Consider the following 19,757-nt stretch of genomic DNA (forward strand, 5'->3'; position numbering starts at 1 on the left):
ATCTTGGTTCCCCTAGTCCCGTGGTTGGCAAACTGCGGCTCGTGAGCCACATGCGGCTCTTTGGCCCCTTGAGTGTGGCTCTTCCTATGCCTTAGGAGTACCCTAATTAAGTTAATAACAATGCACCTACCTATATAGTTTAAGTTTAAAAAATTTGGCTCTCAAAATAAATTTCAATCGTTGTACTGTTGATATTTGACTCTGTTGACTAATGAGTTTGCTGACCACTGCCCTAGTCCTTTATCAGTCAGTCTTGTCTTGACAGCACTGACTTCAGTTCAGATACTTCATCTTCCTGATTGTTGTTTCCTCATGTTCAAAGTGGAGATAAAATTACCCTTTTCATAGTGTTGTTGGGGGGATTAAGTGAGATAGTATATATAAAGTTCTTGGTATATTATACACAGAAACTATTATTGCTATTATTATGCTGGTGGGTAAAACTTTCTGAAATCAAACACCTACATGCCTGGTTGTCTATAATTTCAAAATAGACAAGGAAATGGGAGAAACATCAGAAAATCTGATCAAAACAGAAGAAGTGTTACGTTTCCATCAATGCATCCACCTGAGGGCTGGGTTTTGAGGGCTTTCGGTCTCAGATCTGCTGATTACAAATGGCCAACAGGAGGCATGCCACCCCACATCCATGAGCCTCAGTTTCTTGGTCTCCAAAACTAGTATATTGTCTCATTTGGATGATAATTGAGCACATACTGTATGCCAAACACTATTCTAGGCTGTAAATAGAACCACAAACAAGACATGCTACACCCTTCCCTCATGAAGCTTACAATTTAGTTGGGGAAGGGATAGGGGAAGACAGATAATATTAAGTAAATAAATAAAAAAGCTAATTTCAGTAGGTGTCAGAGGAATGAAAGAGGACACTAGAATATAGAATAACTTTGTGGAGGGATCAGGTTGGGCTCCGTGGCTAAGATGATCGGGGTGAAACTCTCAGAGGAGGTGACTTTAAAACTTAGGAAGGAAGAGAAAGAGCAAACCAAGGAAGGATCTGGGGTGAAGGTGTTGCAGGCAGGTGGACAGCAAATGCAAAAAGTCAGAGGTTGAACAAGCTTGTATGTTTAAGGCATTAAAAGTAGGCCAGTGTGGCTGGAGCACAGTGAAGGAGAGGGAGAGACAAGGTCAGAAGGTGATGAGGATTAAATGAGATGGTCTAACTGAACTGCCCAGAACAATATCAGACACAGGAGGAGTGTTTAAAGGGTGCTATCTTTAAACTGTAGGTGCTACCTACAGTTGTTGGTTGAGGGACCTACTGTGTGCCAGTGTAAAATGCAAAAATCAGTAAATCACATTGATATGTCTAAAGAGCTCATGGTCTAATATAGAAGAAAAGATATCCACCTTAAAAATAAATGAATCAAAACCAAGCAAATGATAACTAAAAGCAAGTGATAATACCTACATGATTACATGCTATAGAACGGATATAGAGATGGATGTGGATGTTGGTCCTGGAGATAGATGTTCGATATTGGATGTGGGTGTAGATGTTAGATGATGGATGATGAATGTTGTTGTGGATGTGGATGTGGATGTGGATGTGAATATAGATATTGGTTATAGACATGCTAATAGATGTGAATGTAGATATAGTTATTGGTTGTAGATGTGGACACTGGATGCTGGATGTGGATGTGGATATAGATGTCAGATGTTTATGAATGTGGATTTAAATATAGATACAGATACTAATGACAGAGTGAATGAATAAGTGATTGAATGAGTAAATACCAATAAAGGAGGCAGAAAGCCCGGGGTAAATGGCCAAGAAGAGGGCTTCTTGAAAAAGGCAGAGCCAGGCAGCGGTGGTGAGGCTGGAAGACACTCACCACCGGAAGACATCAACGGGGCTAGCACAGAATTCCTGGAGGGAAGTAATGGCTGGAAATAGGCAGAAGGTGGATTGTGGAAGATTTTAGATTTGCCCTTCTCTTTAGGCTTGTACATTGACCAACATCTCTACAGCACATGAATGACCAAAGCATGTCTACAGCAGACCTGAGTTTATATGAGCATATTTCACGTCACCAACGACCTCATGGGAGAGCAGAGGTGCAAAGAATGGCTTCCACCTGCCCTTTCTCCAAGACCATTTTGAGTTTGAGTATTATATCTTAAATGTAACAGCCAGGGAAAACATAAAAAGGCTAATTTTAGGCTCCGATGGGTGAAAGAGGATGGAGGCATCAGGGGTAATGTTAAAAATGCCATACATTTATGATTTATTTATTTATCTATTTATTTATTTATAATGAATATTTTAAAATGTTAAAATCTACATATGAAACAAAAACCAGGCAAGCCTTAGCTGGTTTTGCTCAGTGGGTAGAGTGTCGGTCTGCGGACTGAAGGGTTCCGAGTTCGATTCCGGTCAAGGGCACATGCCCAGGTTGCGGGCTCGATCCCCAGTGGGGGGGCGTGCAGGAGGCAGCCCATCAGTAGTTCTCTCTCATCATTGATGTTTCTGTCTCTCTTCCTCTCCCCTCCTCTCCAAAATCAATCTATATCATAAAAGGCCCCTGGTCAGGCCTTAACGACCAACTACTGGACTCATAAGGAGGTGCATCAGTGGGTCCTGAGGTGGCCGCAGTGGGCGGGACTTCTGGAGCGTTGTGGGGCGCCAGCAGCATCTGAGGAGTGTGCAAGGCTTTGAGGCGGTGGACATGGCCCTGATGGCAGGTTAGGCCTAGGGGACACTACACCCACACGATTAAGTCGTGCCTCTAGTAAAAATATATTTTAAATAATCAGGCAGGTTTAAAAAATAAAAGTTTTATAGATTTCAAAACTGGGGTAGCATAGGAACACAAATCTAAAGACTGTGGGCCCATGATGATTTCTATCAGTGAACTACCCATTTGATTCTGGGGAGCTTCATGGTCAAAACCAATCACAGAGTCAGACCACAGAACTCCGCACATAGATGATCATCTTATGGGACTATGCTTAGCAAAGGGAGCTCTAGAAAAAGCTAATACTGGTACATACCATTGAATTTAGTTGGAATGATTTAGACCTGCATGCTTTTCAAAGCCAATTGTCTACTATAACTGCAGAAAAGATTTTAATAATATGCTATGGAACCAGTAGTTGTCAGCACTATAACTTGCCAATGTGTCTTCCAGTTGCAAATTATGTCACTAAGATTACTGTTAAAAAAAAGTGGGGGGCGATGGGGGGGCTCTTGTAAGGATTATGGGCCATGAGACAATTACATCTTTGCAGTTGTCAGCCCAAAATGAGTTTTAGAAGTGTTAATGTTAGCTGTCCTTGCTACCAACAATTAGAAGACCATTGTCCATAGAAATAATACTTCAGCCAAAGAGAAAATTCTCCTCCCCCATCTCTATGAGGATGTGGCACAGGGCACACTTGTGAGTGAGCATCCAGCCGGGGTAAGGAGGATCCAGTGCTGTTCTTGGTAGCTGGGGGTCGTCCACATGAAGGGGGGCTTCACAGATACTGAGTGATGCCACAAGAAGTTTGCAACTCTTCACAGGAGAACTGAGTTTAGATGGTAAAACCTTGTTTTGTTTTTGTAGAGAAAGTGATGATCTGGGAGAATTTTAAAATTCGAGAGTGCATCCATTTTGCTTGTCCCTGCTGTGGTCGAACAGATTTGTGTTTGAGGCATGTGGAAGCTAAGTGCTTGGCCCTGGTATAGGTTTTGTGTTAGCCCTTGTCCTGCAGTTTGACAGAAGGCAGTCCCTCCCACCCGCCCCCCAATCACTGCAGAGGCAGCTCCCTTCTAGTGTTTGGCACTTGGGCCAGGATTTCAACCTGCGCTAGACAGTATTTTCTGCACATCCACCCAAAGGACCTCCCAAACCAAATGTTCTATTTTCCCTGAGGGCACCTAGATGCAAACCATCCCCATGTTGGAACCCAGGGACTGTGGAGTTAAAAAAAAAAAAAAAGACCCTTTCCTCTCATATGTTTTTTAGGTTTAAAAAAGCAGGTGCAAATCACAACTGAATTTGAAACCCCTAAAAAAGCCAAAGGAAATCAACTTAACAACGAAAATAGCTTACTATAGCAAAATGTGGAGAAAAACTTCAGCTGTGGCACCTCCAAGCAATTATCGACTCCCTGGCTGATTTCAAAGTCCCCTCAGGACCTCATGTGGATTGAATCCCCATGATCTCGCCTCATGTGAGGGCTGAGTGGGCTGTTCCTGAGCCAAACGTCTGTGCTTGTGGGTAAATATATTGATATCCTAGCAACTTGCAAAAGCCACAGTACCTTAGGGCTTGTTTTGCCTTTTGTTAACAGGAGAGTAGGTTTGAGATGAGGATCTGGGGATATTCTGAGCCAAGCGAAGAGGTTCTTGGTAAACACACGAACTCATTTCCTTCTGGTCATCCTTGGCTGCCCCTTGCAAATTTGAGGTATATTCCCATTCAATTTGCCAGTGTCCTCCTAAAATCTGTCCTGTGCTCGCTTTTTTTCAAAAAAATGTAGAAACCAGTATCATTCGTTCACCAAAGTCTCACTAGTCCAGGGTGCCTGGATCTAGGCGCTGTGCAGGGTGAGGAAAATTGGGGGTGTTTAGAACATGATCTCCACCCTCTAGGAGCACACTGTGTAGTCAGAAAGATACTGCAACACCCAAACTGGACTTGCTGCTTCCCACCTTGGTGTCCTTGTACGTGCCCTTTCCCCTGGCTGGATAGAATGGCCTTACTTCCCTTTCTGCTCTAGTGGAGGCTTCCCCCATCCCCACCCTCATCCCCACCCACAGTTGAGTGGTCCACGCATCTTGGGGTGTTCTGTACTTTGGTCTCACATCTGTTTCACATTTCTCACCTAGCACTGGGTTATCTGAGAGTCTCTTTATCACTTCTTCCAGACATATTCCTTCAGCCTGGCCCATTTCCTAGCATGTGGTAAACACATAATTATTATTGGTAGCATGGATGAATACATGAATTCATGGCAAAGGTATAGCACTCTGAAGTGTAACTGCTTCAGTGTCAATGCTGGCTCCATTGCTTATGGGTTCAGCAAACCCCGCTAAGTTTTTTAGCCTCCTAAGACTCACTTTTTCTATCTGTAAAATGGAAATAAAACCTATTTCCCAAGGCTGTTGTGGGGATGAGCAAATTCTTATTATATGCTTAGCAAAATGACTACCACCTGATAAGTGTTCTATGGTTAGTAGCCATTAGGATAGTTATCCTTGACATTCATGTACTGATTGCTCACTATGTGCTAGGCCAGCGGTTCTCAACCTGTGGGTCGCGACCCCTTTGGGGTTGAATGACCCTTTCACAGGGGTTGCCTAAGACCATCGGAAAACACATATATAATTACATATTGTTTTTGTGATTAATCACTATGCTTTAATTATGTTCAATTTGTAACAATGAAATTGGGGGTCACCAAAACATGAGGAACTGTATTAAAGGGTTGTGGCATTAGGAAGGTTGAGAACCACTGTGCTAGGCACTGGGTACAGAAAATGAATAGGGAGAGGTGCCTACCTTCAATAAACTATTGGCCTCGTTTGGGAGACAGATCTGTTAACAGACTGTAAAAGGCTGTTTTATTAGTGAGTGGGATTAGGAACACAGAGGTGCGGCACCTCACTCAGACTAGGGTAGAGGGGCGGGTTAATGAGGAGGAGTAATCCTGGGGATCATGAAATCCAAATGGCAAAACAAATTCAGAATCTTTAAAATCATCTCCAACTGTACCCTAAATATTTCCAACATACTTCAGCATTTCCCTTCCCTTTCATTTTTCTGACCATATTGTTGATTGCTATGATTCTCTGTGTTGCTTTACAATTTACAAACGGCTTTCACATACTCTGTAGTTGTTTCAGTTGACTGTCCCAAGTTCCCTGCAGGCAATATAACCTCCAGCCCACATGTGAGGAAACTGAGGCCCCAGAAACCATACAGCTTTAAGTGATCAGCTAAACCAGCCTGCAGGGCTGATGTAATTCAGTCTAATGTCTTCCTACTCCCACGCTCTGGTAGCCCAGGAACAAATCAGGAGCCCAGACCCCTTCATCCTTGCCTCACTATTTCCCCACTTGAAATTCCCTCCCATTCTCTTTGTTTGTCTGAATCTCTCTCTTCTGGAAGTCCCTGCTCTAAGCCTAACACCCCTGAGAAGTCTTGCCCTGTTCACACAGCATGCAGGGGTCTCTGGAACTTCAAGAAGACTCACTGTCTAAGCTGTAGGTCACTGGCATCCTCTGGTGTCATGTTTATGGTTCATTTTCACGTGTCCTTGTTTGTCTCCCCACCTGATTGTGAGCCCTTGGAGGGAGAGACTGTACCTTGTTAAACTCTGTTCTTGGCATATAGTAGATGCTCAGTAAAGCCTGTTGATTAAGTGAATGGCATCCAGGTTGTTAGCCAGGCTTTCTTTTAGGCTAATGGGAACATATTTTCAGGAGAAGCAGATGAGCTTATATAAAGCCCTGATGCACAGATGAAAGTGAGATATATGAGCACCTAGTCTGATTAAGGAATAAGCAAGTACATAGATAATAACAACACAAGCTGTAAAGTTCCAAATAAAGTGAGGTACAGGTACAATGTGAGATACCAGGTGGTATAGGAAGGAGAGAGTAGAGGGAGGGGGTGGAAGCAACAATCTGAAGGTCTTGGAGCATGAGTAGGTATTGACCAGGACAACATGGGAGGTATAGTGGAATGTAGAAAGGTCTAGAGAGGAACTCAAAATCCAAACCAAAAACAACCCAGAGTCAATGAAAGGACATGGAATGAATATAAAAATACCACAGGGTATTATTTAAATGTCCAAACAGATTTTGCTTTCTGGGAAGGGAAGGGATGATGCATGGATGGGTAGATGGATGGGTCAATATAGATGGATGGATGATATGAACACCCCTCAGGAAGAATAAAGAGGAAGCATTGGTTAAAGATAAGCTCTTGATTCTAAATATTAGAATTGGTGGTGTTAACAAGTTAGTGTTAACAAGAGCAACATAAGTTTATTATTAAATGATCAGGAAATGAAGATGAGCAATTTTAAAAATTACTCAATTCCTCGATCCAGATACAACCACTGTTAACATGTTGGTAAATTTTCCAGTCTTCCTTCTGTATTTCTACCTGTCTCATCTGTCTGTCCATCTAGCCATATACCAACCTTCTATGTATCTACCTATGATCTTTATATCCAACCACGCATCTGTCTATCTGTATTTTTCTAAAACAAAAATAGGCTCATATGGTACTTTATTTATTTATTTGTTTTTAAATTTCTTCATTGATTAAGTTATTGCATATGTGTCCGTATCCCCACATTGCCCCCCATCCCCCCACTCATGCCCTCACCACCCTGTTGTCTGTACTTTAAATTCTGCAACCTAATTTTTCTAACCAATTTATTATGAGAATCCAGTTATGTCTACCTATTTTAATGAGATTTTAATAGTACTATGTAAGTACTACAGTTGGTATTACGAGCTCTCCCCTCCTTCTCCACCTCGTCCCCCCTCCACCCTCCCCATTATCAAAAGTGAACACTGGTATTCTCCTTTTGGTCCAAAGTTACAGCAAAGAGGCTACCTTTCTCTAAAGCTTATGAGGCTCTGGTCTGCTCAAGTAAAACTTGAACTTGATACAGGGCCCTACTTAATCCTCTGACATGAATCAGCTGCTTCCTGACTTGACATCCCCTCCTCTCTCCTGTCCCCCTCCCCACAGCAGCCAGGCACAGCAGAGGGGCCTTTTGCGGGCGCAGGTACATTAGTGCAGCCTAATCGGGGGGGTGGGGGGGGGGCTGTCTCCAGCTGATATGCTTTGACAGCACTAGCTCTTCTGGCATCTTCGTGGTGCTGGTGATTCAGAGCTGTCAACTGACGCAGCTGCAAGGAAACACTGATGATGGATTTATGGTGTAAGGCAATGACTTTGTGACCCACAGATGGAAAAGCAGATGCCTTTGAGATGCCTCTCGTCAATGTGGCAAGAGGGAGAAGAGAGGAATTTACCTTATAGTAAAAATCTACCTTATAGTAAAATAGAACCCATCCTGCCACTTCCTTGAAACTTCAAGTATTCAATGGGTCCCAATATTACTTACAGGAAAAATACCAAACTTTTGTCTGGGAAAGAGGCAGCTGATATGGAGGAAAGAGGACTGACTTGAAAGCCAGAAGCATGCATTCTAGCTGCGGTTTGCTACCCACTCACTGTGTGACCTGGGCAAATCGCTCTTCTTGGGTTTATTTTTCTCCACCCCTAAATTGATCATACAGAGATGATGTGAGTGTTTGAATAAATGAGTCAGTGAAAAGTCATGCATCCTCTGAAAATCACTTTGTGAGGGACTCCCATCTGCTGAGGGTACAGCGTTGTGCAGGACAGACCAGTCCCGGACTCTGAAACTCACACTCTGATGGGAGTGCATGTAGGAGTCAGAACATAGAATAATCAGACCGACTGGCAAATAGTGACAAGTGCTCTGTTGACTGCAAAGCAGCAGGGGTGATAGAGACCAACTCAGGGCCTGCGCTGGTCTGGGTGGTTAGAACATAGTGACCCAGCAGCTAAAGTTGGCAGGTGGAGCTGGGGAGAAACAATCCAGGCTGAGGGAACCACCAGGACCAGGTGCTACAGACAGAGTGAACTTGGTGTTCAATTAACTAAACACATTTACTGACAGTCCCTCTGCTAGATTCTGGGGATGCAAGGACCATCAGGAAAACTTCAGGCTCCACCCTCACTAGGCTTGGAGTTAAGTGGATTGATGAATACCATGACGATGAGCAGGGACTTGGGGCACTTCTGGGAAAATTTGACAAGGGCCTCTAACCTAGCCCACAATGATTAGGAAGGCTTCCCTAAAGAGTTGCTATTGAAGCTGAGATCAGATCAAGCAAAATCAAAACAAAACAAGCCGTCACGGGACTTGAGTTTTAACCTACTGATGGGTCCAGCTACCCACACTTACTCATTTACTGGCCAGACCTGGGGTTCTTCTGGATCCTAAGTGGTGGTGCAGAAATTCTCTACTCATTTGGAGGAACCCCAGGACATTGCAGGAAAAATACATGAGATTTGTCAAAGTGTTCAACAAAACATTCATGCTGTCAAATTGTCACAGATGGCAGTAGTTCTCAATCCTTGGCTCACATCAGAATCCCCTGGTGGCCTTGTTGAAGCACAGAGTTCTCGGCCTCACCCCCAGGGTTTCTGATTCAGGATGCTTGTGTGGGGTCTGGGAATTTGCATTTCTCACAAGTTCTCAGGTGATGGAGATGCTGTGGTCTGGGGACCACACCTTTGTACGTAACAAAAAAGAAGCTGTTCAATCATTGTTAAATGAGTAAGAGAGAGGCAGGTGGTCCCACAGCAGTGGGAACGAGTGTGAACAGTGGCACAAGTGTCACTCATCAGTGGCAGGCAGAAACTGGGAGAAGCTTGGGACCGCTCACCCCTACCTCCCTTCCCAGGCACGAGGAGAAGACGGTGAAAACAACAGAACTGAGGAGCAAGAATGCCCTTGACTTCATCTCATAGCGACTAGACTGTCTCCCCTTATTACTGACTCACATTTCCGAGACAGAATCTGATTGTCCAGTGAAATCACTTTGTCCCCAATGGGACAGCTGCTCAAACTAGACCACCTCCAGCTGCCAGCCCGCCTGCTCTTGGCTGCCTGTGGGCGGGGGTCCAGTTGGGGCAGGATCACCTGCAGGAAACCTGGTGCCTTTGTGGAGAGAATCTCTCTGAAGGGACTCTGAGTGTGGCAGGTGTTCTCTATAGGATTCAGGGCTGAGATGAGGGAGGCGAGGAAGGAGTCTGAGGTACAAAACTTAAGGAGAATGTATCATAGGACCTCATTAACCAATGCCATCCCAATACATTTTAATTAAAAAATAATGAAAAAATTAAATTTTAAAAATAAAAAAATTAAGAAGGGATCCCTCTTAGGGGTGTGGAAATGCCTCACTTGCCTCCCCCTAATCCCAGTCCTGATGGGGCTGATTTTCTACATGACTTCGGGGAAGTCGCTGTTTCTCTGACCTTCAGTTTCATCATCTGTAAAATCAAGGGTTCAAATCGTTTGGCCCATTAGGTTCTTTCTGGCTTTGAAACTCCTTTCTACCCTTCCAGCTTCTGGGACAGCTCACCCTCCTCCGTCTTACCCACTGGGCTTTCTCCCTTTGTCTGAGAGGGGGCTGATTATCTCTTGATTAGCTTCCGCAGCCAAGCCTGGCTGCACTTCTGAGAGCCCAGCTCACAAGCTACTTAGCAAAGGCAGTCATGAAAGAACAACATAACATCTGTTCTGGGAGGACGTGCCTCACATTCCTCCCCTCAAAGCAAAATTGATTGGCCTTGACCTGGGGCTGCACTAGGGAGAAGTAACCCTCAGGGGGGCCGGGTACCATTCCGTGCCCAGATGAGGTCAGTTACCACATGGCTCTTGGTAGCCCCAAGGAATGAGAGGTATTTGCCTCCCCTATTAATCACTCAGAAGAGTTTTGAATATCTTGAGTCAAATTGATAATTTGCATCTTGGCAGACAAAGGGGCCTACGGTTTGCCTCCCACTTAGTAAAAGTCCATGTCGTTTTGTTTCTCTGAGGTAGAGTCAAAGAACCACAGAAATGGGAAGGGGGGATAATGAGGAGGGGGGTGAGGAGGCAAGAGGGTATTGTTCCTCTAGAGTCCAATCTCAGATCTGATACTTGAACCCAAGTTAAGAGGGTTCCATCAGTCATCCTCACCAAAGGCAGCTCATTTCACTGTTGGGTGGCAAAGATAATTAGAAATATCTTTTATAACACTGAGCCAAAGTATATATATCATTGACATATCCATATATTAGTCAGTGTAGAAGAACAAGTCAATTTCTCATCCAAATAGTTGCCCCTAAAACATTTGAAGACATCACATCTTACTCAGGTTTCCTATTTTCCATAGGGGGAACATCTATTTCTTTTAACCCATCTTTATATGACAAGCTTTCCAGGCACCCTATCCTCTCTGGCTCATCCTGCTCCCCCCCACCCCATTTTCTGGAATCACAGTGAATTGGTGACCTTCACATGGTTGTGCAAGTGTGCAGTGCAGATCAATCACTTCCACTAACAGATGCCACTGGGTGATGACAGAGCAAGGACAGACCCCAGTTCTGCTGATTCCCAGGTACCTGGAGTAGAAGGAGAACTACAAATAAACCAGTGAGAGAAGAGACTAGCCTTTAAAACACACATATTTTGCATGGAATTCACCATGTGTGCATCATGGACCATGCATCTGCACAAAGCCAGCACGCCCATAGGTGCAGAAACACTGACCCAAACCAATCACAATTACCTGGTTGATGTCTAAACACAGGTAACATAGTGTAAGGAAAAGGCCTGGGTGAGGACCTGGCCCTCTTGATTTACACCCATGTTGCCTGCACTGCTTCTTTTTTTTTTTTTTTGATTAGCAACAACCATGTAGCTAGCTGCTCAGTTTCCTTTTATTCTACACTTCCAGAAAACTCTACCTACATGTGAGCTCAGTTTCACCAGCTTCTCTTAGCCTAGTATTCTGGAATAATTACTTCTTTATTTCATATGATACCATGTTTTTCATTCTACTTTCAATGATTTTATGATTTTTCTCTTTAAGGAATATATCTGTCCCATGAATATTGCTACAGGAATGGGAAAGGACTCTCTTCTTGACTTGCCCCAGTGGTTTCAGCTGCCACCTATACAGTGACATGTCCCAAACTTTCACCCCAAACTATATCTGCAGCCTTTATCCTATATTGGCTTTGGCAGACAAAGGGGCCTACGGTTTGCCTATCTTGGCAGACAAAGGGGCCTATATCCCACCTTTGCAATGGGACCTCTCCCTTTAGGAGTCCCACAGGTAATTGAAATTTATCATCTCTACTCCCCACCCAATCCTTAAATAATCTACCATGATTAATGGTCCTGTGGTCACTGCCAATCACAGCACTGTGCTGCTAAGAGAGAAAATTTATATTTCTTGAGTATCCACAACTATGCAATGCAAATGTTATCCCTGGTTTATAGATAAAGAGACTGAGGTATACTCTGTCATGCCCCAAACCTGATCCTTTAACAAATACAATGGGCTCCACTTTCAAACGTGCATCTTACACATTTGCAGCATACCTATTTCCTTGGTTCCAGCCACCATCATCTCCTACTGTGGTTACTGCAACAGCCCCCAAATAGGTCAGTCTGCTTTTATACTTGCTCCTCTAAAATCCAGCTGTGCAAAGTCCCCAGAAAATAGGCCAATTATGTTAAAGAAATTGAATCAATAATTAATAACCTTCCAAAACAGAAAGTTCCAGGCCCAGATGGGTTCACAGGTGAATTCCACCAAACCTGTTAAAGAAATGATACCAATTCTCTACAGTCTCTTTCAGAAGACAGAAGCAGCGGGAATACTTACTAACGTATTTCCATGAGGCCTGCATTACCCCAAAACAGACAAAAGCATTACAAGAAAACTACAGGCCAAGATCTCTCCTGAACATAGATGTAAAACTCCTCAACAAAATACCCTATCTATAAAAGAAGTAATTGATAAGTTTGATTCATTAAAATTAACTTCTGCTCTATGCAAGATAATATCAAGAGAATTAAAAGATAAGCCACAGGCTGGGAGAAAATATTTGCAAACGGTACATCTGATAAAGGGCTGTTATCTAAAGTATACAAAAACTCTTAAAACAACCTGACTAAACAATGTGCCAAGATCTTAACAGACATCTCACCAAGGAAAGTATACGGATGGCAAATAAGCCTATGAAAAGATGTTCCATGTCATCAGGGAAATGCAATTTAAAACCACAGTGCTATATCAGTACACACCTATCAGAATGGCCAAAATCCTGAACACTAACAACACCAAATGTTGACAAGGATGTGAAATAATAGGAACTCTCATTCATTGCTGGTGAGAACGCTACTTTGGAAGATAGTTTTGCAGTTTCTAACAAACCCAAACATACTCTTGCTCAGCCAGTGTGGCTCAGTGGTTGAGTGTCAATCTATGAACCTGGAGGTCACGATTTGATTCCCAATCAGGGACCATGCCTGGGTTGTGAGCTCAATTCCTGGTAGAGGGTGTGCAGGAGGCAGCCAATCAATGATTCTCTCTCATCATTGATGTTTCTCCCTTCCTCTCTGAAATCAATTAAAATATATATTTTTAAAAAACTAAACATACTCTCACCATTTGATCCAGCAATCTCACTCCTTGGTATTTACCCAAATGAGACGACAACTATTTTCAAACAAAAACCTGAACATGGATGTTTATAGTAGTTTTATTCATAGTTGCCAAAACTTGGATGCAACTAAGATGTCCTCAATAGGTGACTGGATAAACTGTGGTACATCCAGATAATGGACTGGTACTCAGCTCTGGGAAAAAAAAAAGCTATCAAGTCATGAAAAGACATGAGGAGCCTTAAATTCATACTAAGCGAAAGAAGCCAATATGAAAAGGCTACTTATTGTATGATTCCAACTACATGACATCTGGAAAGGTCAAAACTATGAAGATAGTAAAAAACAAACAGTGGTTGCCAGGGGTTGGGAAGTGAATAGGTGGAGCACAGAGGACTTTTAAGGCAGTAATAATACTGTATAAAATATTATAATGATGGATCATTATACATTTGTCCAAACTCATAGAATGCTGCCCAAAAGACATCAAGGATAAACAATGGACCTTGAGTAATTGTGGCGTGTCTATGTGGGTTTACAATTATAACAAATGTACCACTCTGGTGGGGGATGTTGATAATGAGTGAGACTATGCATGTGTGGGGACAGGGGTATAGGAATCATCTCTGTATCTTCCCCACAATTCTCCTGTGAACTTTCAACTACTCTAAGAAAATAAAATCTTAATAAAAAAATTCTACCTCTCATAAGAGATCATTATGAAATTAAGTGAGATAAATCCTATGGAATATTTAGCATCGTTCTTGGCACAAAATAAATTATCAGTGACTCTTGACAGTAGAATAATAAAGATAATGGTTATGAGGATATTCTGGCTCCAGGTGACAAGGCCAGTGACATACCTGGCTAATAAAGTCAGTTTAGCAGCTTCTGTTAAGAAAGTATTCAGGCCCAGCCGGCATGGCTCAGTGGTTGAGCATCAACCTATGAACCAGGAGGTCACGGTTCGATTCCCAGTCAGAGCACATGCCCGGGTTGTGGGCTCAATCCCCAGTGTGGGGCGTACAGGAGGCAGCTGATCAATGATTTCCTCTCATCATTAATGTTTCTATCTCTCCCTCTCCCTTCCTCCCTGAAATCAATATATATTAAAAGAAAGTATTCAGAATAAAGGCCAGTATCTGCCCTTCACAGTCCCACAGTGAGAAGTGCTGTACCTTAGGAAAGTCAAGAAGGAACAGCCTAGAAAGCTATATACCCCAAGAAGGGTTTGCTTTTGTTCTGTCCTAAATCCTTTTTAAGTGAATTCTCCTCCTTGAGGAAGTACTATGGCGTTTTCCTGGCACCTAGTCAGGACACCTGTACAGCTATATATTTAAGAACCTTAATACAATACACTTTGAAAAATTCTTCTTTGCTTTGGGGTGTTGATCTGCATTTTGTGCATGTCTCAACTATGCTCTGGGCGGCTGCTCTGATATTTCTGCTGAGGCAGGCAGGGTACACCCACCCAAATGCATTTCATCTAAATGAGATTTGGTCTGGGGTATCTTGGAGATCAAGGAAGACAAAACAGATTGGAAGCATGTGAGAGTCCAGTTTCCCAATGAGCGGAAGCATGCTCTGTTGATAGAAACCATTCCACACAGGGCATGGTGGGACACGACGGGGGAGGAGAGGGGAAAGCACTGGGTCAGGTTGTGGCGTGGAGATGGGAGTTTGGTCAAACCAAAGGGTCTTTCTGAGACCCAGCCATGAGCAAGCAAGCCTCAGCACAGATGTCTGTGATGTGGAGAAAGCCCACATATTTATATTTCAAAACCAATTTCCTGGAGGGGAAGGATTTGGGGGAATTCTCAACATGTGTTAAGGTCAGACAATACTTGGGGATTGGTTGCCTTTCCCAGGACTCCATAACATTTAGTGTTAGAAAAATCCCAAAAAATGACCCACTTTGGCTCCTGATTGTGAAATGGCAAGGGGGAAGCGAAAGGGTTACATTTACTGAGAAGCTACTACATGCTTTTCCTAATGTTTCTCTATCACAGCAGTTACGAAGGTGCTGAGAGGAGCAGTAGTTAGTATTTGAAGACCCCGATGTCCTAGAAGGGCTGTGGGCATCCACTAGGGAGTAGAGACGGAGGGAGGTACCTTCTAAGTTGTAAGCAGGGCATTGGAAAGCAAGCTAGGGGACATGGGCAGCCAGGGAGCAAGGCCCATTCCAGGCCATTCTGGGGAGTTCTACTCTAGTCCAGAGGGCTGTTCCAAGTTCCTTTACAGGCGGCTTTGGAGGCCCCTCAAAGACTTCACAACCGAGATTAAGGAGGAGAGGTCATCCCTATTCCCTTGAAAATGAGTCTGTCGAGTCCATCATGTCAGCCTTCTGGGCCAGTGAGCAAAACAATAGTAATACCCACTCAGTCTTCTCAATGGAAACAGCCATCACTTGTCTATTTTGTTGTACTGGAAGTAGGTACAGGATAAACAATGAAAAACTTTCTTGCTATAAGCATGTCCCAAATGTTGCATGGGACATACTTACACACACACAAAATGATTTATTGTGTATCTAAGATTCAAGTTTAACCAGGTGTTCTCTATTTTTATTTGCTAAATCTGGCATATCCTTTCACAAGTCACTAGGTAACTTCTTATAAGTGTGTCCCCTTGCAGGTGACGGGAGATAGCGTGACACAGCACAACTTGCAAAATGAGGATGATGATAGAACATGTCCCTGAGGGGTAGTGAGCCTCCCATCACGAAGAGTTCACGAGCCAGTTCCTATACCTTCCCTGTACTCTTAACGCCTCACTATTCAGTTCTTGGTGACCAGGAGCATGAATCCTGAGGCAATTGCTTGGGTTTGAACCCTGTTTCCACAGCCTGTTAACTGTATGACCTTATATTAAGTAATACAACTCCTCTGTGTGTTTCTCATTTTTTCATCTATGAAATGGGGACAATAATAGTAATTGCTCTATAAAGTTGTTTTAAGGCTTGAAAGTACTTAGATCAATGCTTGGCCCAAGGGAAGAAACAAATGTTATTTATTATCATTATTCTTTTCATGATGATACCCCAATAACCACATATAAAAGAAGTGGGGCTGGTGAGAATCATGTTGTCACCTCAAAGCTGGAGCAGAATTTGGGGTCTTGGAAGCCTTTGCAGAACCACTTTAGGTCAGAAAAGAAAAAGACTTCAGGAACACTTAGTGCAATCCTCTGGTTTTACCAATGAAGAAAAAACTCAAGGTAGAAAGGCCAGATGGCTGGTTGGGGGTAAGATTTTGGGGTGAAAAGGCAGATATAGAAAACAAGAACACAGAGGAATTGAGCTAATGGTCAGGAGCCTTTTGCAAGAATTACAGAATTACAGGATTTTAGGGCCATGAGTAGTGACCATGGCAAATTTTGCACCAGGGTCAGCCTAAGGCAAGTTACTGGCATGAGTCCAGTGTTCTTGGGGCTCTGTTCTCAGTTTTGTAGCCCTGACATTTGCTACATGTCTTTTGGCAAGTCCTCACATTCTCTGGCCTTCACTTTCCCATCTGCACGATGAAGATAATCATCTTAGCTCTGTCTGCTTCCTGGGGTTATTGCAAAACCTTTGGAAAAAATGATACCTCGCTCTGTCTCAAAAACTCACTAGCCCACTTTGCCCTTATGGCCTTTCCCCAGCTCATGAGAGTGCTGCCTTCCTTCATATCCTTGGCTTCCAGCCCTGAAATGCCTGGGTATCTGGGTCTCAACTGACTGGTGACCAGCAGATCCCAGTAGGTGGGGTATGGGTGGAGATGGTTCCTCCTTGCTTAGCTGGCTTATATTACCCATCAGCCTTAGATTGAAGCCATGCAAAGACAGCCACTGAGCTCAGCTCTCGACCATTGCTTTTTCAACTGCGCAGAGTAGCCTTGCTAAAAAGCACATCTGATCATGACATTTACCAATCCAACACTTGTGCATTAGTGTGACTCTGGCTGCTAACCCACTGCCATTTATTACCTCTCACCCAGACTATTGAACCCTAGCTAGCCTCTCTGTACCCAGTGACCCTTGTTCAAATCCATTCCTTTCAAAGCCATAAAGAGATTCTTCTAAAATAAAACCTAAGTAAGACACCTCTCCTTCAAACCTATCATCCATTAAAGCTGTGCCCTCTGCCTTAAATAGCTTATTCCTTTCCTTCCACTGCACTCCCTCATCTGATTGACTCCTACATAACTATTATAACTCAACTCAAGAGTTCCTTCTTCCACCAAGTGTCCTCTGAGGCTCTTCTCTAGCCCCACACTACAGAAATGTCCCTCCCTTGGCTGACACCATGGAGATACATCCATCTCTCTAGAATTGTACTGGTCACATTGCGCTCCTGTGAAATGAAAGTTCTTTGAGGATAATACTGTCTTACTCATCCTTTACCTCCTCTCTTTTTCTAAAGACAGTGGACTTCAGGGGGCGGTAGCATCTACATCATCTGGGACCTTGGTAGAAATACAAATTCTTGGGCTCCACCCCAGTCATATTGTATCAGAAACTCAGGGAGTGGGGCTAGCAAGCTGAGCTGTAACATGCCTTCCAGGTAATTCCAATGCCCACTCAAGTCTGTGGAGCACTGAGCTAGAAAGATTCCCCCATCTCTTGCCTGGTCTACTGAGACAGCTCCTCTGTGGGGCTTCCTTGCCCATCACCTTCTAATCTATTCTCCACACTACAGCTAGAATTTCCTTTTGATAAAGGGCCCTAGTCAAAAGTCTTCAGTAGCCTCCTTTTGCCCTTGGAATTGAATCCAGGCTCCTCACCATGGCCTATAGAGTCCTGCATGATCTGGCATGCTTTTCCTCCAGCCTCACCCCTCATCTCCCTTCATGAATTCTCCATGTTGGCCTGCTTTAACTCTCAGACCAACAACTTTTTGCTGGGATTGTGTGCTGGGGCGGGGAGGGCCGGGAGGGACATGAGTTAGTCACCTTCTCTGTCCTTGAGGAGGGTCAGTCAAGTAGTAGTAGAGAGATATGAACACAAATAAACACTCAGATTACGGGAAGCAAAGCAATAGAGCTACGCACCTGGTACAGAAGCAGCAAAGACAAATTCTGTTTCGGGACTTCCATTCGGTGGCGATTCCCAACTGTTTCTAAAGCTCAAAGGTGTAGGTTTCCCATAGTAACATTCCAACACTAGCCATTTCATTGCCCCGAGCCTCAGCCCCCTTGTATATAGTATAGGGGTGCTGCCCACCACACAGGGACTTGGGGAGGGATGCACCAGAGTGCCCCTAATGCATGCTTGAGTACAGTGCGGGCCTGTAGCTAGGGCTGAGCAGGTACTAATTCTCTCTTCTTTCTGGAACAGGTTCAAGTTTAGATCTTGAGGGGACCCGAGCTTCAGCGGGAAACTAAGTATGTCCTGAAAAACTGAGGAGTGAAGGAGTAGGCTGGAAAGTAGGCCTCCTGAGCAAGGAAATTTCCCCTCCACAGTGAGAAATCTCAGCGTGGGTGTGGTAGCAAATGTGAAAGTGGAACGTCCCTGCCGGCCCTGCATTTACCAGAAGGGGCAACGGGGCTTGCAGAGGCCTTACAGAAAGAGCAGCAGCTGAACAGGAACTGGCCCCCAGTTCTCGGAAGCTGGACTTCAGGGGCAGAGCCAGCAGTCCAGTGTTTACAAACTCTGGGAGCACCTGCACCCAGATGATGCTAGACAGAGCGAGTTCCCGTGAGCTCTTGGCACCAGTCCTCCTGGGCTGGGGAGTTGCAGAGAAAACTGCTATCACTTCTCCAGCACCCAGGGCTCCGCCTCTCCACACAGACAGCCTAGCTATGGCCGCTGGGAGGAGGTGGAGACCCAGTGCAGGCTAAGTGGGTGCGATATTCGTTTGTTTATTCATTCATCCACTCCCTCTTTCCTCATCTGTGAAATGGGAAAAGGAATTCCTTCCTGTCTATTTGGAACGTACATGATGGGGAAGGGGGAAGGAGGATTGCTATGGGGATGAAGTGAGATAATTCAATCATGCATTTATTTAATGTACACTGAGCACCTGCTATAATAACAATAATCATGGACACTTATGGAGTGCCCAGGAGGTGTCAGGTGCGATGTAACTACCTTAATCCTCACAATCATTTTCTCAGTTAGCAGCTGTTTTTCCATCTACAGATGAGGAAACTGAGGCTCAGAGAGAGGACCTTGCCCAGATCACACAGCTAGTCAAGTGAGCAGGAATTTGATCCTGAGCTGACTGCTCACTGGTTTTGTGTTTACAGCCACAAACGGTACCTAAGGCTTATCTCCTGCGCTTAAGTGAGGGATCTTCAAGGTCAGGAATTATCATCTACTACCTCTGAGTCTGCAGTGCCTAGGCCAGTGGTTCTCAACCTTGGCTGCACATTAGAATCACCTGGGAATCTTTTTAAAATCCTGATTTCTGGGCCCCATCCTCCGGAAATTCTGTTTCTTTGTTACCAATGTTGTGGCCCCAACCCATAACAAGGAAACAGAATTTCAGGAGGATGAGGCCCAGAAATGAGGATTTTAAAAAGATTCCCAGGTGATTCTCATGTGCA

Source organism: Myotis davidii, unplaced genomic scaffold (assembly GCF_000327345.1).
Source record: "Myotis davidii unplaced genomic scaffold, ASM32734v1 scaffold79, whole genome shotgun sequence".
NCBI lineage: Eukaryota > Metazoa > Chordata > Mammalia > Chiroptera > Vespertilionidae > Myotis > Myotis davidii.